General features: G+C 46.7%; 1 long non-coding RNA gene across 1 annotated transcript in view; it reads right to left on the bottom strand.

Moving 5' to 3' along the window:
- Positions 1-3,813: 3,813 nt before the first annotated feature.
- LOC140407925 (uncharacterized) overlaps positions 3,814-20,814 on the bottom strand; it is a 51,584-nt gene continuing 34,583 nt past the window's right edge. The window contains exons 2-3 of the long non-coding RNA XR_011939925.1: positions 13,585-13,888; positions 3,814-3,927 (exon numbers count right to left, since the gene is read on the bottom strand). This is a non-coding gene — a long non-coding RNA (uncharacterized lncRNA). The remainder of the gene's footprint in view (positions 3,928-13,584; positions 13,889-20,814) is intronic.

The following is a 20,814-nucleotide window of genomic DNA, read 5'->3' on the forward strand; positions in this document are numbered from 1 at the left end:
TTTGCCCAGGGTAGAGGGGTCAATTACTAGGGGGCATAGGTTTAAGGTGTGAGGGGCAAGGTTTAGAGAGATGTACGAGGCACGTTTTTTACACAGAGGGCAGTGAGTGCCTGGAACTCGCTGCCGGAGGAGGTGGTGGAAGCAGGGACGATAGTGACATTTAAGGGGCATCTTGACAAATACATGAATATGATGGGAATAGAGGGATATGGACCCAGGAAGTGTAGAAGATTGTAGTTTAGTCGGGCAGCATGGTCGGCACGGGCTTGGAGGGCCGAAGGGCCTGTTCCTGTGCTGTACTTTTCTTTGTTCTTTATTCTTTTACACTTCCGGGATCCGTATCCCTCTAAACTGCATTGCAGTGCTAATGTAAGCCTACTTGTGACAATAAAGATTATTATATTCTTATTATTATTATTAATGTGTGAGGTTATGCATTTTGGGAGGACTAGTAGCTCTGGAAATCATAACAAACGGTAGGACACTGTGAAGTAGAGAGGACCGGAATGATCTTGGGGTGCATGTCCAAAGACTCCTGAGCGCCACAGGACAGGTATATAAGGTGGTTAAGAAGGCATATGGGCCTGAGAGTCTGGGGCAGTGGAGGAAGCACATGAGAGTGGAGGGAGCATCGGTCTGGGCCCCAATTTGTAACAATCATCGGTTTGCACCGGGAAGGCTGGATGGGGGTTTCAGAGGTGGCAGAGAGCAGGGATCGAGAGGATGGGGGATTTATTCATAGATGGGAGCTTCCCCTGTTTGAAGGATTTAGAGGAGAAATTTGAATTGCCAGCAGGAAACGGATTCAGGTATTAGGAATATTTGCAAAGGCAGGTGTGGTAATACCAGGTATTACGGTACCTGAGAGGTGGATGACCATTGGCTAGACCCAGGAGTCTACCATTGGCTGATGTACATAGCTCCGCCCTGAGAGGCGGAGTATAAGAACCAATGCCGTCCCAGCAGCCTTCACTTTCTGTATCGAAGCTGCTGGGGAACAGTTCTAGCAGATTAAAGCCTATTAGTTATGACTCACCTTGTCTCGAGAGTAATTGATTGCGCATCAGCAGGTTTTGACCTTTCCGCTCCTACTACCATGGGGGATACAGGACAGGGTAGTTTCTAGAACGGGGGTGGGATAGGGGAAGGTATCGGATATCTACAAAGAACTTATGGAGTCAGAGATAACTCAGATAGAGGAGCTAAAGGGCAAATGGGAAGATGAGGTAGGGGGAGAGATAGAGGCAGGTCTGTGGGCAGATGCCTTGAGTACAGTCAATACGTCCTCATCATGTGCCAGGCTCAGCCTGATACAATTTAAGATAGTTCACTGGGCACACATGATGGTGGCCCGGATGAGCAAGTTTTTTGGGCTGGAGGACAGGTGTGAGGTGGGGGCCAGCGAATCATGTCCATATGTTTCGGGCATCCCCGAAGCTCAGGGGATTCTAGCAGGATTTTGCAGATGTCATGTCACAGTACTAAAAACAAGGGTGGTGCCGAGTCCAGAGGTGGCGATCTTTGGAGTGTCGGATGATCCGGGAGTCCAGGGGGCGAGAGAGACTGACGTCTTGGCCTTTGCCTCCCTGGTAGCCCGTAAACGGATATTGTTAGCGTGGAGGGACTCGAAGCCCCCAAATTTGGAGATCTGGGTTAGCGACATGGCTGGGTTTCCCAGTCTTGAGAAAATCAAGTTCGTCCTAAGAGGGTCAATGCTAGGGTTCGTCCCGAGTGCCAGTCGTTTGGCAACTTCTTCGGGGAAAATTAACTGTCGGCAGAGGCAAAAACATTAAAGGGGGGGGGGTGTATTTTCTGTTTAGGATGGAAGGGACTTGTTAGGGATGGAGTTGATTTATGCAATATGTTTATATTTGGATTTGCATTGTTTACTGTTGTTGTTACTGTTATTATTATAAAATTACAAATACCTTACTAAAATGTTTTTTGTTTAAAAAAAAAAGGATACTTGCTTCTATTAGCCAAAGTATGGAATATGAGAGCTGGGCAGTTATGATAGAGCTATATAAAATGCTTATTAAGCCACACCATAGGATTGGTTTGATTTCACTTGAAAGGGTGTAGAGGAGATTCACGAGGATGTTGCCTGGGCTGGAGGGTTTCAGCTATGAAGGGAGGCTGGTTAGGCTGGGAGCAGGGAAGGCTGAAAGGGGGGATCTGATTGAAGTGTACAAAATTATGAGGGACATAGATAGGATAGACCGGGAGAATCTTTTCCCCTTAGTAGAGGGGTCAATATCCAGAGGGCATAGGTTTAAGGTCAGGGGCAGGAGATTTAGGGAAACGTTTTCATCCAGAGGGTGGTGGGAATCTGGAACTCACTATCTGAAAGGGTGGTAGAGGCAGGAACCCTCAACATTTAAGAAGCATTTAGAAAGGGCAGCACGGTAGCACAGTGGTTAGCACAATTGCATCACAGCTCCAGGGTCCCATGTTCGATTCCTGGCTTGGTTCACTGTCTGTGCAGAGTCTGCACGTTCTCCCCGTGTGTGCGTGGGTTTCCTCCGGGTGCTCCGGTTTCCTCCCACATGTCCAAAGATGTGCAGGTTAGGTAGATTGACCATGCTAAATTGCCCTTAGTGTTCAAAATTGCCCTCAGTGTTGGGTGGGGTTACTGGGTTACGGGGATAGGGTGGAGATGTGGGCTTGGGTAGGGTGCTCTTTCAAAGAGCCGGTGCAGACTCGATGGGCCGAATGGCCTCTTTCTGCATGTAAATTCTATGAAAACTATGAAGATGAGGACTTGAATTGCCATAGCATACAAGGCTACTGGCCAAATGCTGTAAAATGGGATTAGAATAGACATGTGCTTTATGACCAGTGCACAGACAACAGGTGAAGCGCCTCTTTCTGTAGTGATAAAAATAGAATTTAGAACCAGGGCATGATTCTCCCAAAAGTCCCCATGCGAGCTCGTATAGCCGCGTGCACTCGCAGTGAATAAGGGGGCGACTCGGGTTGAATTTGGGGTATGAATGGGGAATTTGGGGTATGAATGGGGAACTCGCAGCCGAGATCATACATAGCCCTGTTTTGTACAGTGGAGGTCTCTGCTCACCGGAACTCCCCATTGTTGCGACAGTTCAGGATGCCATTTTTAAATGGCATCCCGATCCCTGAGGCCCCCCCCCCCGCAAAAAAACCAAACATCCCCCTAATCCAATCACAATATGGGGTCCGGCACGGAGGAACATAGGCCCCCCCCGGAATGAGCGCGTCCGCCCCAGAGTCGGATGCCCCCGCCCCCCAGCAGGACGGCACCCGCAGCCAGAAAGTCGAGGTCCTGCTGGGTGGGACCATATGTAAATCATGCCAGCGGAACTCGGCGGGCACTCGGCCCGTCGAGCGCGGAGAATCACCACGGGGGCCGCTTTCAACGGCCCCCGACCGGCGGTGTGGCGGCCGCGCGCGGCGGCCCAGTGTGGGAGCGGCGTGGTGGGATTCTCTGGCCTTAAACTCTGGAATTTCCTCCCTAAACCTTCCCACCTCCCTACCTCTCTTTCCTCCTTTAAGGCGCACCCTTAAACCAACCTCTTTGACCAGGCTTTTTCCCACCTATCCTAACATCTTCTTAAAGTGGCTCATTCTCAAATTTTGTTTTTCTAATAATGTGCCTGTTATGTTCCTTCGTACCTTTTACTGTAATAGAGGCACCTACCCTCCAACACACTTCTCAATTAAAATTTCAATATGTGTTTTTAAGTACTTTGCTCTCAGGAATTTATAGGAGATGTTCCCATATTTAAAATTATTATTAATTTGTTGCTCATTTATTTTCACCTAAAACATTGGAAAATTTGAGAGTTATTGTGAATTCCTGAAATGTTACAACTTTTGATGGTCTCGGATCCAGTTTGGAACTTTCTCTCCTCAGCCGCTGGGTAGAAATGTATAAAAGGTTCTTGAACCCTAAATAAGAAAGATCAAGAAATAGAAATTTTAATAAATGCTAATAATTCAAAATGTCAAAACAACTGCATAATCTACGTTGAATTTTCACTTCGTAATTTGTATCATTATTACTTCAGAAATCTGCCGTTAAAACATGAGAGACGATTTCTCGGATTGCTCTTAAACAAAAGAGGAATGCAATTTATAGGATACATGTGTTCAGTCACTGGAAGGAGCTGTACAATCTGTAAAGTTCACCAGAAGATTTTAGTGGCAGAAACACATGCAAAGCAGAAAGCTTCCAATATGGAATTTCAATAATTCTCTTGTAACTTTCTGTTATGCTGGCTTTATAGGTAAATTTCAATCCTTTCCCATTGTCCTCACTTTGGAGCAGATTCCGCGAGTTTCAACGTGCTCCTTCCTCAGCCTCAACTTGCCTGTTCTGGAATTTTCAAGGGACAAAGATTTATATAATTAAAATTTTCAGCAACCTTCTTGGAGCACTTCACGTTTAATGGATAACCTGGAAATTGGAAACTGATTTGAAGGCAAATGTGGTGTTGTTTCACACACACAAATTCCCACTAACAGCAATGAAATGAATGCTGAGTCACAAGGGCGAGGGGGTAAAGAGAGGCCAACGTGCTTAATTTCATTCTCACATTTCTTAATCGGAGGATGAACATCTTCGCTATATTTTAATCTATGTGATATCAAAATTAAATGAATACATTTAAATATCTAAAAATACATTTGTTAGTTTTTATGGAAAGCATTAAAGTACAATAAATTTATTAGGAGTGAAATATAACAGCACAGAAATTATAATATTAGAGCATTCATGGCACTGTGCGGTGTAACAAACTGCCCCTCATGGTTCTATTTATTTTTGTGACCTTGACTTGTAAGTTTAAAAGCTATATATGTCTTGAGCTATATATAGAACCATAGAATCCCTATAGTGCAGAAGGAGGCCATTCGGCCCATCGAGTCTGCACTGACCCTCTGAAAGAGCACCCTATCTAGACCCACTGCCCAACCCTATCCTTGTAACCCTGATTAACCTGCACATCGCTGGACACTAAGGGGCAATTTAGCATGGGCAATCCACCTAACCTCCACGTCTTTGGACTGTGGGAGGGAACCGGAGTACCCGGCGGAAACCCATGCAGACACGGAGGGACGTGGACGCGCAAATGCCACACAGTCACCTAAGTTCGGAATCGAATCCAGGGTCCCTGGCGATGTGAGGCAGCAGTGCTAACCAACGTGCCACCCACCGTGCTGTGCCTTCTGTGGAGAAGTGATTTTTTTTTTTGTTCCCTTTACTGCATGGAGATGAATTTCAAGAACGTCCAGATCATCAGCATAAAGTCTTCCAGCCAGGCCAGCAGTAAAATGGCAGCGCTGTCTGTCGCAGGGGTAGATTTCAATCACTGGAGGAAATATATGGGCGACTGGCAGCCTCTAGTGGCAGAAGACTTGTATTGCTGCTGTACAGTATATTTGGGCTGGAATTGAGTGATTCTGTGAAAGTGCAATAAGATTCTTTTTAATCCATTACAACATTCTTTGTCATTTCTGGTATGGCCTAATTTTTCCCTGCAAGTTTTTACTGGTCAGGATGGCATCGCAGAAGAGTTCATGTGACTTTATTGCAGTGATTAATCATTCAGGAGGAGAAATTCTTGCTGACTTTATTTTATTTGTTTTACAGCCTAAACCCGTTAACTTGCCGTACCTCCTGGCCCAACTGACCGGGTGACTCGTGACGGATTGGGAATTGAGCCCCTTTTTGATTTTGCGTTTTGGCGGGTTTGACTTTCCCCACTTAGCACAAAGCTGACCCACGTTTTAGACATTGGGGAAGGAAACTTTCAAGGGCACGAATTGTGCTCCTTTTCTATATTTTTTTGAATGTGTACATATTTCTGCTTTGACAGTAAGTTTTAACCAAACCAATAAGTTAAGCTTGCTCCCCAATAATTTGAGATCAGAAAGGTACATCTTGCTTAATTTGGTACATTTTATTTTCTGGTAATGCACTGACATTTGTAAAACAAAGTGAGTTTCTATCCTTCTTAAGTCTCATAACTTTGAAGTATGCAAAGATGGGGAGATAGTGGTGTAGAAGTAATGCCACTGGATTAGTAATCTAGAGGTTAACTACTCTAGAATTTTAATAAATCTGAAATTGAAAGCTAATATCAGTAATGGTGGCCATGAAACTATCATTTATTATTGTAAAAGCTCATATGGTTCACTAGAATCATAGAATCCTAAAATCCTCACAGTGCAGAAGGAGGCCATTCAGCCCATCAGGTCTGCACCAACCCTCCAAAAGACACTCTACCCAGATCACCTCCCTTGTGCACCCCGCCCTATCCCCGTAACCTAACCTACACATCCCTAGACACTAAAGGGCAATTTAGCACGGCCAATCCACCTAACCCACACATCTTTGGGCACTAAGGGGTAATTTAGCATGACCAATCCCGTAACCTACACATCTTTGGACTGTAGGAGGAAACCAAAGCACCTGGAGGAAACGACGTAGACATGCGGAGAGCGTGCAAACTTCACAAAGACACTGACCCAAAGCTGGAACCGAACCAGGGACCCTGGTGCTGTGAGGCAGAAGTGCTAACCACTGTGCCACTGTACCGCTTTGGGTACCATTCCATTGTTTTGGGAAGGAAATCTTTCAATCTTATGTCATGTGAGAGTACCTTTAAAAAATGGGTGTTTTTATAGAATAACTGTAGTGGGTGTACCTTTAAGAAATGGGTGTTTATTACTGCAGTGATGTCAGAGTGTGGATGGAGCTGGGCTGTCTGTCAGCTTTTTAATTTCACTTGAGAAAAGCTTGGGTGTGTCTGTGTTTTTTTGGTTTCATTTCAGTGTTGGAGCTGCAGTCAACCAGAGAAGGTGTAATGTTGTTCTCTCTGCCATATAAAGTCTATCTCTTGATCATTTGGTGAATTCAGAGTGATAACTGTTCTCAGTAATGAATTTATACCTGATGTGCTGCTGTTAAAAGGTTATTTTTATAAGTCTTATGGATGTTAAAAGGAAAGCTTAAGGATTACATAGTGCTGTATTCTTTGCGGGTTGTATTTGAATTAATGGTTGCTAAGATGTTCACTATGTTTTAAAAAGGTTAACTTGAGTAAACATGGTTTTGCTTTAAAAAATACTTTTCCATTTCTGCTGTACCACACCTGTAGAGTGGGCTGTGTGCTCCCATACCACAATCTAGTAAAAGTTGTGGGTCAGGTGAACTCCAATATACACTTTGGGGTTCTCTAAACCCTGGCCCATAACAAATTGGGGGCTTGTCCGGAATAAAAATCTATCTATTGGTTTGGCTTAGTGAACTTAAGGACAGTGAGGGGTGAGCATATTTTCAGGCATGGTATTTCAGTTTAAGTAGGGAGTGTGTTGTGGACAATGGCTCTTTCAGGGGCTCAGAGGTTTTTGGGGGTGGAGATGGTCACACGCTCTACCTTACCGGACAGAGACTAAAACCAGAATGTTAGATTTGGCAAAAACATTGCAGTTAACATGACATGACAAAATGCGAAAAGATGAGGTAATTATGGCGGTGGCTAAGCATTTAAAATTGCCTGAGATACAGTCTGACTCATTGGAAATGGCAATCATTCAGTTACAAATTAAACAAATGGAACATGAGAAAGAATTAAAGCAGCTTGAATACGAAAGAGATAGAGAGGAAAAAGAGAGAGAGAGTTTGAACTTCGGAAAATGGCCATGGAAACATGACAGTCAGTTAAAATTGGTGGATTTAAAGCGAAACGTACAGATTGAGGATACTGATGAGGATAGTGAGAAAGAGCGTCAAAGTCGAAGATCAATTTAAATATGACCAAGCATTGCCAAGGTTTGACAAGAAGAAGGTAGAAGCCTTTTTCATTTCCTTTGAGAAGGTGGCTAAACAAATGAATTGGCCACAGGACACGGCAGCATGGTAGCATAGTGGTTAGCACAATTGCTTCACAACTCCAGGGTCCCAGGTTCGATTCCCGGTTTGGGTCACTGTCTGTGCGGAGTCTGCACGTTCTCCCTGTGTGTGCGTGGGTTTCCTCCGGGTACTCCGGTTTCCTCCCACGGTCCAAAGATGTGCAGGTTGGGTGGATTGGCCATGCTAAATAGCCCTTAGTGTCCAAAATTGCCATTAGTGTTGGGTAGGGTTGCTGGGTTGTGGGGATAGGGTGGAAGTGTGGGCTTGGGTAGGGAGCTCTTTCCAAGAGCCAGTGGATGGGCTCGATGGGCCGAATGGCCTCCTTCTGCACTGTAAATTCTATGTAGGATATGTGGATATTATTGATTCAAACAAAGCTGGTAGGTAGGGCGAGTGAAGTGTTTGCATCACTACTGGAGGAGGTACCTGGAACGTATGAGGACGTGAAAAAATACATGTCAGGTGCAAATGAACTAGTGCCTGATGCCTACAGACAAAGGTTTAGAAATTTAAGGAAAGAATTTGGTCAAACATACATGGAGTTTGAAAGGCTCAAACAGAGTAATTTTGATAGGTGGATAAGGGCTTTGAAATTAGACCAAACGTATGAAGCTCTCAGAGAAATTATACTTTTGGAGGAGTTTAAAAATTCAATTCCTGATGTAGTGAGGACTCATGTGGAAGAGCAGAGGGTTAAAACTGTAAGACTAGCAGCAGAAATGGCAGATGATTATGAATTAGTTAATAAATCAAAGCTTGGTTTCCGACATCAGTTTCAGCCTGTGAGGGATAGAAACTGGGGACATGAGAAATACTCAAGTGGTAGAGGCAAAAGTGATCTGATGGGAGATAATAAAGAGAGTGCACCTCAGATTAAAAAAGAAATCCAGGAGGGTGGAAAAGAAATGAAAAGTTTAAAATGTTTTCACCGTAATAAACGAGGCCATGTAAAGTCACAGCGTTGGTGGTTGAAGAAACGCACTGCGAAGGCTGATGTGGTAAAACAGGATAAGACAGTGGGGTTTGTTGAAGTGGTAAAGGAAAGCCCAAGTGAAGTGAAGGAGGTGCAAAAGATTTTACAGCCTGATCAAGAGGTGATTGATAAGAAGGTGCCAGATCTCTTTAAAGAATTTATTTGTGTGTATAAAGTTTACTCATGTGTATCAGGAGGAGCAGGTAAAGAAGTCACAATTTTAAGAGGTACAGGAGCGAGTCAATCTTTGATGGTAAGAGATGAGGAGTTATGTAATTTGGGAAGAATATTGCCAGAAAAGGTGGTAATATGTGGAATTCAGGGTAAGAGGAGGAGTGTTCCATTATATAAGGTAATGTTGGAAAGTAAAGAGTGGTGAAGTGGTAGTAGGAGTAATAGAGAAACTATCTTGTCCAGGAATACAGTTTATCTTGGGTAATGATATAGCTGGATCGCAGGTGGGAGTGATGCCTACTGTGGTTGATAAGCCAGTGGAAAATCAGACAACTGAAGTGTTGAATGACGAGTATCCTGGGATTTTTCCAGATTGTGTGGTAACAAGGTCGCAAAGTCACAGTGAAGATGAAGTGGAAGTGCAATTATCAGAAACGATTTTTTATCAGATGGTTGAAAAAGAACAAGAATAGGTGGAGGATGAGACGGATATTTTTAGTTCAGGAAAACTGGTGGAGTTACAACAGAAAGATGTAGAAATAAAACGGATGTATCAGAAAGCATATACGGAAAAGGAATCTGAGTGTATACCAGAGTGTTATTACCGTAAAAGCGATGGCTTGATGAGAAAATGGAGACCTTACATATGCAGGTGGATGAAAAATGGGCAGAAGCTCATCAAGTAGTATTGCCGCTAGGGTATAGAAAGGAGGTGTTGTGAGTTGCACATGACGTACCAGTGGGAGGTCATTTGGGAGTAAGGAAAACTCGAGCTAAAATACAAAAACATTTTTATTGGCCTGGGCTACATAAAGATATAGTTAAATTTTGTCAATCATGTCACACATGTCAAGTGATAGGGAAACCTCAAGCAGTGATAAAACCAGTGCCCTTAATACCCATTCCAGCATTTGAGGAACCTTTTACAAGAGTCCTAGTTGATTGCGTAGGACCGCTTCCTAAAACGAAAAGTGGGAATCAATATCTTTTGACTATAATGGATGTGTCTACTAGGTTTCCAGAGGCCATTCCAGTATGTAATATTACAGCTAAAAAAATTGTGGAGTAGTTACTTAAATTCTTTACTAGATATGGACTACCCACAGAAATACAATCGGATCAAGGATCAAATTTAACCTCAAAGTTATTCAAAGAAGTTATGGATAGCTTGGGAATAAAACAATTCAAATCAACTGCGTACCATCCAGAATCGTAGGGAGCGTTAGAAAGGTGGCATCAGACATTAAAGACAATGTTGAGGGCTTATTGTCACGATTATCCAGAGGATTGAGATAAAGGAATTCCATTCGTACTGTTTGCAATTCGGGATGCACCTAATGAGTCAACCAAATTTAGTCCTTTTGAACTAATTTTTGGTCATGAGGTAAGAGGACCACTTAAATTGATTATGGAAAAATTGGTGAGTGAGAAATCGGAAATTACATTATTGGATTACGTGTTAAATTTTAGGCAACGATTAAATAGAGCAGGTGAATTGGCTAGACAACATTTGAAAGTTGCACAAAATGTGATGAAACAGGTAGCGGATAAGAAATCCAAAGTTCGTAGTTTTTCCAGTGGAGATAAGAGTTTTAGTATTGTTCCCAGTGTATGGTGAACCTTTAAAAGCAAGGTTTTGTGGACCGTATCAGATTGAAAGGAAATTAAGTGATGTGAATTATGTGGTAAGAAGCCGGATAGAAGGAAAACTCACTGAGTGTGCCATGTGAATATGCTTAAAAGGTACTTTGAAAGGGAAGGAGAGAAAAGGAGGAGGTTTTAATGATTCTAACTCAAAGTGACGAACCAAATCCAGATGACTGTGAATTTGACATACCTCAAATTAAATTGGAAAACGAGGATGTTCTTAAAGATTGGGATAAATTGTTGAGTTACCTTCCAGAGGAAAAACGGACTGACCTGAAAGAGTTAGTGATACTACATGGGCAAGTTTGTGGAGATAAATTGGGAAGTACTAAAATGGCTATACATGATGTAGATGTGGGAAATGCTGTTCCAATTAAACAACATCCATATAGACTTAACCCTTTAAAATGGGCACAGGTTAACAAAGAGATTGAGAGTATGCTTAAAAATGGCATAATTGAAGTGGGTTGCAGCCAATGGAGCTCACCCATAGTGATGGTACCCAAACCAGACGGTCCCCAACGGTTGTGTGTGGACTATAGAAAGTTTAATGCAGTTCCAAGAACGGACTCTTATCCTATCCCACGTTTGGAGGATTGCATTGAAAAAGTGGGACAATCAGCTTTTATTTCCAAACTGGATTTACTTAAAGGTTAATGGCAGGTACCTTTATCCAAAAGGGCGAAAGAGATTTCAGCTTTTGTGACTCCAGATGGTATATACCAATTTAAAGTTATGCCATTTGGCATGAAAAACGTCCCAGCCACATTTCAACGGTTAACGAACAAACTTGTTTCAGGATTACCCAATTGTGCAGCATACATCGACGGTCTGGTAATTTTCAGCCAGACATGGAAAGAACATTTAAAACATCTGATGGAGTTCTTCGATTGACTTCAGGAGGTGGGTTTGGTGGTAATCCTAGCCAAAAGTGAATTTGGAAAAGCCCAAGTCACTTTCCTTGGCCATACAATCGAACAGGGCTGAATGGTCCCACGGGATGTGAAACCAAAAGTTATTGATGAGTTTCCAATACCCACGACACAAAGGGTAATAATGCGATTTCTTGGCATGAGTGGATTTGATAGAACATTTGTGCAAAATATTTGTAGCGTGGTTGCTTCTCTGATGGACTTGCTGAAGAAACGTCGAACATTTCAATGGACAGCGGACTTTCAACAGGCAGTTGAAAGCTGTGATAACCAATGTTCCTTTGTTGGAGAATTACGAGGGACTCTGTGATCAAATTGAACTAAAGTATTTGACTTTGAAGAGACATGCCGAAGCGTAGAGAAATGGATGGATCGTGCAGAGACCTTCTAGTTCAAATAGACTGTCAATCGAGAGGGATTCCATTTGGAGGAAGAAGAACAAAAAAATGAACGATAGTATTATACATTTTGCGTGTGTTGTTTTTTTAAACAGAAAAGTATATTTATTGTGTGCATTTCTTAAAGGATAGCAAAAAGGTGAAAAATGAAACTATCTTGAAGTTGATGGTTTATTTTTTTTCTTGGGGGAGGTGTCATGTGAGAGTACCTTTAAGAAATGGGTGTTTTTATAGAATAACTGAAGTTGGTGTACCTTTAAGAAATAGGTGTTTATTACTGCAGTGATGTCAGTGTATGGGTGGAGCTGGGCTGTCTGTCAGCGTTTTCGTTTCACTTTGGGATAAGCTTGGGTGTGTCTGTTTTTTTTGGTTTCGTTTCAGTATTGGAGCTGCAGTCAGCCAGAGAAGGTGTAATATTGTTCTCTCTGCCATGTAAAGACTATCTCTTGACCATTTGGTGAATTTAGAGTGATAACTGTTCTCAGTAGTGAATTTAAACCTGATGTGCTGCTGTTAAAAGGTTATTTTTATAAGTCTTATGGATGTTAAAAGGAAAGCTTAAGGATTACTTAGTGTTGTATTCTTTGGGGGTTATATTTCTTCAATGGTTGCGAAGATGTTCACTGTATGTTTTAAAAAGGTTAACTTGAGTTCATAGAATAAACATTGTTTTGCTTTAAAAAATACTTTTCGATATGTGCTGTACCACATCTGTAGAGTGGGCCGTGTGCTCCCCATACCACAATCTATTAAAAGTTGTGGGTCAGGCGAACTCCATGATACACTTTGGGGTTCTCTAAACTCTGGCCCATAACACTTACTTGATGTGGTCTACATGTGACTCCAGTAAGGGCTGTTTTAGCACAGTGGGCTAAATAGCTGGCTTGTAAAGCAGAACAAGGCCAGCAGCACGTGTTCAATTCCCGTACCAGCCTCCCCGAATAGGCGTCGGAATGTGGCGACTATGGGCTATTCACAGTAACTTCATTTGAAGTCTACTTGTGACAATAAGTGATTTTCATTTTCATTTCATTTTCATGGTTAACTCAGAACCGTCCTCCGAAATGGCCGAGCCACTAAGTTCAGGTGTAACAGGTGTAACAGGGATGAGGAACAAATGTTGGCTTTTCCAGCGGAAAAAATCATATGGTGGATGCTTCCCTCCTCGAGTGGGCTCTGAACAGAGTTGGCCACCACGGCACAAACCATTGTGTTACGAGACAGAAGGTGTCACATTAATCTATTTAAATGATTAAATGAAAATTGCTTATTGTCACAAGTCGGCTTCAAATGAAGTTACTGTGAAAAGTCCCTAGTCGCCACATTCCGGCGCCTGTTCAGGGAGGCTGGTAGGGGAATTGAACCGTGCTGCTGGCCTGCCTTGGTCTGCTTTCAAAGCCAGCAATTTAGCCCTGTGCTAAACAGGGCCATAGAATCTTTTAATCCACCTGAACCGGTTGACAGGAGCTCGGTTTCTTGTCACGTGAGTTCAAGAATACTAAAATATTGTAGCCGTGAGGGTTGGAAGAGGAATATATGAACAAATAAAATTAATTGCAGCTTAACCTGAATTTTCCAGCCCTTCACACCAGTAGGATCTTCCTGACCTGGAGATTTCAATGGCTGGCTGGTCCCATGGTCATCCGTCTGGGTATGTCCTTCCATTTCCAAGATCCCGCCCGTGTGAAGGGCTAGAAAATTCTGGCCAAAGTAACCAAATAAGGATTCCGAGACATCATGATGATGGGCCGCATGGTCGGTGCAGGCTTGGAGGGCCAAAGGGCTTGTTCCTGTGCTGTATTTTTTTTGTTCTTTGTTCTTTGGTGTATCGCTAAGTCCCAGGATTTCTCCATTGGTTCTGTCTGGCTTTCTGTGAGCAAGAGGAAGTTCAAAGATTTACTTGCCAATGACAAAACCCTGCAGCACATCAAGGAGACCAGAGCGCCCATCTTAGAAAAGCTGCTACAAAATCTAGTGCTTGAGGCTGGGCTAGGAAGATGGTAACCCATCTTCCTCTCCTATCCCTGCTTCTCACCTAGGGGAAACATAACAAGGCTGACACTTGCTGCTCCCTTTTGCATGGGAGTATTCACAAAAAATTAATTATTTTGAGCTCTTCAGCAGTCCAAGCCTTAATCTTGCCCTTGGCATATGAGTGAGACAAAGTATTTCCCTGCTGGCTCCACGTCAAGCACAAATTAACCCTACCCCTACCTTTGCTAGTGGCCTGTTAAAAGATAAATGGAGTGTCTACCTCAATGAAGTCTGAAAACCTCACCTGGAAAATGTAGCGAAAGGCTGGGACCACAATACCAAGCCCTCACCTAGTTCATTTTCCTTCTGGTGGACTCCCACCAATGTTTTTATGGCTTGTGTCTGATTGGCCACATATTTTCAAGGCAAAAGGAATTTTGGGCAGGGATGGGAACAAACACCATACCAGCCTCCCCGAACAGGCGCCGGAATGTGGTGACTAGGGGCTTTTCATAGTAACTTCATTGAAGCCTACTTGTGACAATAAACTATTATTATTAAACAGAGAAAATAGGAAGTTTTGGTTAATGCTTCAAGTTGATGCATCACTGGTGTTAAAGGGGTCTGAAGGCTCCTGAACATTTTGAAATCGCGAAACAACAACACTTAAAATCCACTCCAGGGAATGAAGTAGCACATGCCAGAATTATAACACATTTGCAACTAATCCACATACTCACATAAGGTGGCCAAAGCATAGTCAACATTGCTGTATATTGCTCTGAGTAGGACTAACACAAGATTAGGTAGGGTTACTGGGCTAAGTGGATAGGGTGGAGATGTGGGCTTGGATAGGGTGTTCTTTCCAAGGGCCGGTGCGGACTCAATGGGCCGCATGGCCTCCTTCTGCACTGTAAATTCTATGATTCTATGTGCAGTGGCAGGCAGCCATTACTGAATCAACTTCATTTACACCTCACAAACAGAGGGGGCAGTAGAGAGACCAACAAACAGAATACTCAAATCTCGGAGTATATTACACCCCCTCCCTATTTAAATAAACTTGTATATTAAAATGTAAAATTGTACATGTATATAATTTTCCCAGAACACAATATAACTAAACCAACATCAATAATATTTAAAACGTAACAGGTTGAGTTGCTTGTTTGTTTCTACTGTAATCGCAACCAAAACATATGGCCGATAATTCCAGAGTAATTTATATATTTTTAAAACTGTTTTCCTTAACAACAGTACCATCATTGAACAAGAATTAATAAAGAAAAACTTATTTCTTCTTCCTTCCTGCATTCAGTTAACCTATCTGGCTACTTTCTCTTTCTGTCTAGGTATTTCCTTCCATTTTCATTAGCTTGACTCTGCTCTCTCAATGGGTGGCATTTTTCCACCAGCCCAGCGGTTGTTTTTCGGCGGCGGAGGCGGCCCACCAGCGGGAACTACCGGTCCCGCCGTTGTCAATGGGTTAACAGCACCCGTCATCGCCAGGAAAGCCGTGCCCCGGATTGGAACCGGAATTTCCAGCTGGTGTGAACAGCCAGTAGATCCCGCCCAATATTTCTCACATAAAATCTGGAACATTGACTTTGACTACCATTGCCACTTAATGGTTGGGACTACGACTGCCCTGAATGGTTTTCGTTAATCCTGGTAGGGACTGGAGGGTCGAAAACTCGCTGGTTGTCAGTCTCACACCCTCTCTAATCCCTTACAGATATTGAACGGTTTGGACAATATTTTGGACCCTGTGGAACTTGCCCTAGTGGTGCTGCTGGCAGCCCAGGTAGCAAGATGGCAGACAAGGCAGTGGCAGCAGCAACGTCGACAGGGGCTTGAGGCGGCGTCTGCGTGGGTTTCCTCTGGGTGCTCTGATTTCTTCCCACAAGTCCCGAAAGATGTGCTGTTAGGTGAAATGGGCATTGTGATTTCTCCCTCAATGTACCCGAACAGGGGCCATAGTGTGGCGACTAGGGGATTTTCACAGTAACCTCATTGCAGTGTTAATGTAAGCCCACTTGTGACACTAATAAAGGTTATTATTATGTTCTGGACCCAGCCCCTCACCCTGCGGACCCAGCAACCCATCAGGCCAGGGAGGGAACCAAAGGGGGAGGCGTGCGAAGGCCCAAGGTGTACAAGCTTTGCTGGTCCTTCGACCAGATGACAGACAGCTCATGCCGCAGAAGGCGCCACCTCAACAAGGAGATCATACGGCACCTGTGTCATGTCCTTGCGGACTTGGCACCACATGGAGGAGGAGGCTGAGGAGGATACCCGCTCCCGGTGGTCATCAATGACACTGCAGCCCTGAACATTTACACCTCAGGATCATTCCAGGGCTCAAGCGAGGACTTGTGTAGCATCTCACAAGCTACAGCCCACAAGTGTATCCGTGAAGTTAAGGATACCCTGTATGCCTGGGCAGCAAACTGTATAAACTTTGTCATGGACCAGGTCCATCCGGATGCCCGGGCAGCAGGATTCTCCGCCATCGACGTGATTCCCCAGGTCCAGGAGCTAATAGATGGCATGCATGTCACCTTGCGCTCACCGGGCCGTCGGGAAGTTTCCAACATCAACAGGAAGGAATTCCAGTGCCAGACATCCAGCACGTGTGAAACCACCAGATGAAGACCAAGCATGCTTTCCAGGGAGTGTGCACGACAGCTACATCCTGGGCAGTTGGACATGCCTGGCCTCTTCGAGAACCATCCCAGGATGGCTGGTTTGTTTCTTGGGGGATAAGGAGTACCAGCTGAGGACCTGGCTAGTGACACCAGTACGAAGGCTGGTGACCGATGAGGAGACCCAATACAACGAGCCCCATGCGGCCTGTCATTGAGCAGTGCATCGGATTCCTCAAAATGCGTTTCCAATGCCTTGACCACTGTGGTGGTGCTCTCCAGTATACCTCCGGAACGGGCGCCCACTTTCTGATGATCCGTGGCCTCCACAACCTGGCACAATAATGGGGCGACATGCTGGAGGTGGAGGGGGAGGCCTATATGGCCACCGAGGAGGAGGAGGAGATCGAGGACAAGGAAGCGTTGGACCAGGAGGGGCTGGAGGACGAGAAAGCGCTGGACCAGGAGGGGCTGGAGGGCGCACCCGGGGAGGAACTGCAGGACCAGCTGGAGGATGGAGGACAGGTGGCAGCGGCAAGTGTCCGGCAAGCCTGGCAGGCCAGGGAAGCCCTCATCCTCGCCCGCTTCACATAGGACATGGCCTCCACCCTCTCCCCACCCCCCTTCCCATCCTCTCCCCATCCCTGTGCCTTCCCCCCCCCCCCCCACCCACCATTTAATACTCTTCCAGAGTCTGTGTAACAGCAATCCAGGTTGATGGGCCTATGCCGGCACTGTGAGTGGTCACTGTCGGTGGCAGGGGGTGATGATAACCCACAGAGAGCTGAGCGCTGGAGATCCTCAATCTCTGTCATAGTCTGACCCCTGCCTGTTTGCTGGCTGCTCGCTCACCCCCATCACCGGCATGCGGTGTGCCAGGGGGTGAAGAAGTGGGAGCCCAGGACCCCCATGTCTGGGAAGATGAGACATGGGATTGGTGCTCGGGCCGCATAGTGGACGGAAGTGCCAGAGGTGTTATACTGATAGAGGTGCTGATATTTTAATGGGTTTCACAGTGTGTCCACCATTGCCTCACTCTCCGATGGTGCCGCCCTACTCTCCCCACCTCTCTCACCCTCTCCCCCCACCCCTCTTCCCCATCCCTCCCCCCAACGCACACTCCCCCTCTTACCCCCTCCCTACCCACTTTTCCCCTCACCCCAGTGACCTCTCAATGATCCTCGTGCTTAGCCTTCCGTGCTCTAATGTCTAGGTGTATCCCCAGGATGCACAGCAGGTGGTGGCAGCTAACTGCGTACCGCGTCCCGTGGCCTTTGGCGCCCCTAACGGGTGTCCTATGGGGGACTCTGGAGCCGGAGGGCCCCGGTGCACTTGCTGGTGGCACATGCCCCACCGTGTCGCACTGTTCCAGGTGCTGGCTGCAAGATGCGGCCTCATCAGAGGGGTGAAACCTGGGGGGAACTGGTGGCTGCCATCGCCAGTCCATGGGATGGGTCTGGGTTGGCATTCAGCACCCCTTCCTTCCAGTCGGCACCCATAGGGCCCTGGGGTTCACCTAGGGATGGAGGGGCAGCTGGTTTGAGCGCCGGCTGCCCCTGCATCATCCGGATCTACCAGCCCTGGTGGCTCTCCAATGTTTGAACCATGGTGTCGATGCTCTGCAGTGCCTCGGCAGTGCCCACCTGCGACTGAGACATGTCCCGCAGCGCCTCGGCCATGCCCATCTGAAATTGGGACATGTCCCACAATGCCTCATCAAGGTCTGCCTAGTGCTGGTCACATCCCCCAGCGTGTCGGACATTTTATCGAGGGCCTCAGCCATGGCCGTTTCCAACTGAGCCGCTCTTTGGAAACTTCCTCTAATGCTGCTGGCATTGTTAACCTGGCTCTCCACTGTGGTCGCCATCCTTGTTGTTGGCTTCGGTGCCACACATTGCCGGCGCACCACCAGCACCCGTAGCCTCTGGAACTCCTCCAATCAGCTATGGACCTGCCGTAGGGTCGTTGACACACCCCTCTGAATCTCACGGTCGCACCCTATGGACTGCATCAGCTCCGGATACACCTGTTCCAGAGGCTCAGCATCTGACTGGGACCCAGCTGGGTCCTGGGACCCAGCAGCTCTCCAACTGCTGTCTCACCTGGGCGTTACTGCCGCCACCTGATGTACATCAGCAACTATGTGGTGCTCACCAGAACGTTCCCCAGTGACCTGACCACTACCGTTTCCCACTGATGTGTGTGTCTCTGCGCTGGTGGAGGGTGGGGATGACAGCTGTGTCGCATCTATGGTAGCATTCCCAGAACTTTCCTCCGAGCTGTTCTCATAGGAGGCGGGAGGTCACCACCCCGGATGGGCTGGCGTCGTCAGCTGGAGGTCCTGCGGGGAAATGAACACCTGGTCAGTGGGAGGGAAGGGTCAGTTTGTATGGCTTTAGCAACTCATGTTTGACAGGTCATCTGGGTGGTGGCCGGTGGATCCTCACCTCTGCGCCATGTGCCGACCTCCATGTTGGTGACCGATCTGTCCTCTGCCACCCACATAACCTCCAGGGCCCATTCCTCATAGGGGTTGAGGACTATGGGCCGGGATTCTCCGTGCCGAAATCGCACTCGGCGCGGGGGGGCGGAGAATGGGGTGTCAGACCCACGATCGCATCCGACGTCGGGAAGAAAACCTCCGGCGATCAGAGAATCAGCGCCAGTCGTGCGCGCAGTCAACACAGCGCCGGTCAGGGGCCGTTGAAAGAGGCCCCCGTGGCGAATCTTCCCGCTGGCGTGGTTCACGTATGGTTCCACCTGTCAGGAGCTCAGTGTCGCGACTGTGGTAGCCGTCCTGGTGGGGGCGGGGGGGGGGGGGGGATCAGTCTCCGGATGGGGCCTCCACGATGGCCAGGCCCGCGATCGGGGGCCACCGATCAGCGGGCACGGACGATCTAGTGGGGCCTACCTTCTTCCACCCCGGCCCGCTCTGTGGCTCCGCCATGTTGTGCGGGGCCGGCGGAGAAGCGGCTGCCGCGAGCATGAGCGGACCTGCGGCCAGCAGTGCAGGGCCGCTTCCGGCAGCTGGAGCAACGCGGAGCACTCCGGCGCCATGCTGGCCCCCTGTGGGCCACGGAATCACTGGGCCAAGAGGCCCATTGAGGCCGCCGTGAAACACTCCAGTGTTTACGCCGGCGTCAACACCATTTGGAAGAATCCCGGCCATGATGTCCTGCACTCCGCCACCCGTCTGGGCCCTCTCCTGTCTGTCATGGGCCAACTTCTCCTGCAGGGACACTGAGGGGGCATCATTAGCCATATGCATGGTTGCACACAGAGTGGGTCTTGGGGGGGATGGTCCGTATGGGGTGATGGGGAGTATGTGGGGTAGCGGAAAGTATGTTGCGAGAGGGGGGGTCGGGGGTCTGTTGCAGAGCCACCCCAGCGGCCCGATGGAGGTCGTTGACCTTCTTGCGGCACTGGGTGCCTGTCCTCCTGGTCACGCTCCCCCAGCTGACGGCCGCTGCTGCTTGCTCCCAGTCGGCAGTGGCTGCCCTGTGGCTGACCCTCCTGGACCCTCGGGCGAACAGGGCCTCCTGTCTAACCTCCACCACGTCCCAGGTCGATATCACCAGAGCACTTGTCTGGTCTCTGTGGCGGCACAGCTGTGAGTGAAGTGGAGTGGGCTATGCAGGAGCAGGTTAAGTGATGCTGTCATTTGTTAGCAAGGGTCTGGTGAGCGCGGTCCCGGGCGAATCAGCCGACGGACAATGATTTGTAGCATGAATCTCATGGGGCCTCGTTAAGTGGTCCAATTAATATTTTATAGCGGTTATGGCCTCGCCGGGCTGAGCAACTGGAGCTTGCAGCGTTTCCATTCACTACCACACTTAGAAATTTTCCATTAAATCGCAACCCTAGTCTTTAACAGTCTCACTCGACAACTTGCTTCCTTTGTTAGAATACAACATTTAGTGCATTCTCAAACTTAGTCGTGGTATAATACATCTCCAGAATTTGATTAATTTGAGCATATTCTATCGAACTGGCATCTTGGGCAACACTGGGTAAACACCACATCAAGAGTATCTGGCCCCATCACGATAAGGAAACATTTACTTCATCCTCATCTCCTATATTATTTAATGTTAGCCAAGTGTGAAACCTTCGCTTGTAATTACACCAGTCTTTATGGGCAGCACGGTAGCATTGTGGATAGCACAATTGCTTCACA

The sequence above is a fragment of the Scyliorhinus torazame genome, chromosome 1 (genome assembly GCF_047496885.1).
Source record: "Scyliorhinus torazame isolate Kashiwa2021f chromosome 1, sScyTor2.1, whole genome shotgun sequence".
Classification (NCBI taxonomy): Eukaryota; Metazoa; Chordata; class Chondrichthyes; order Carcharhiniformes; family Scyliorhinidae; genus Scyliorhinus; species Scyliorhinus torazame.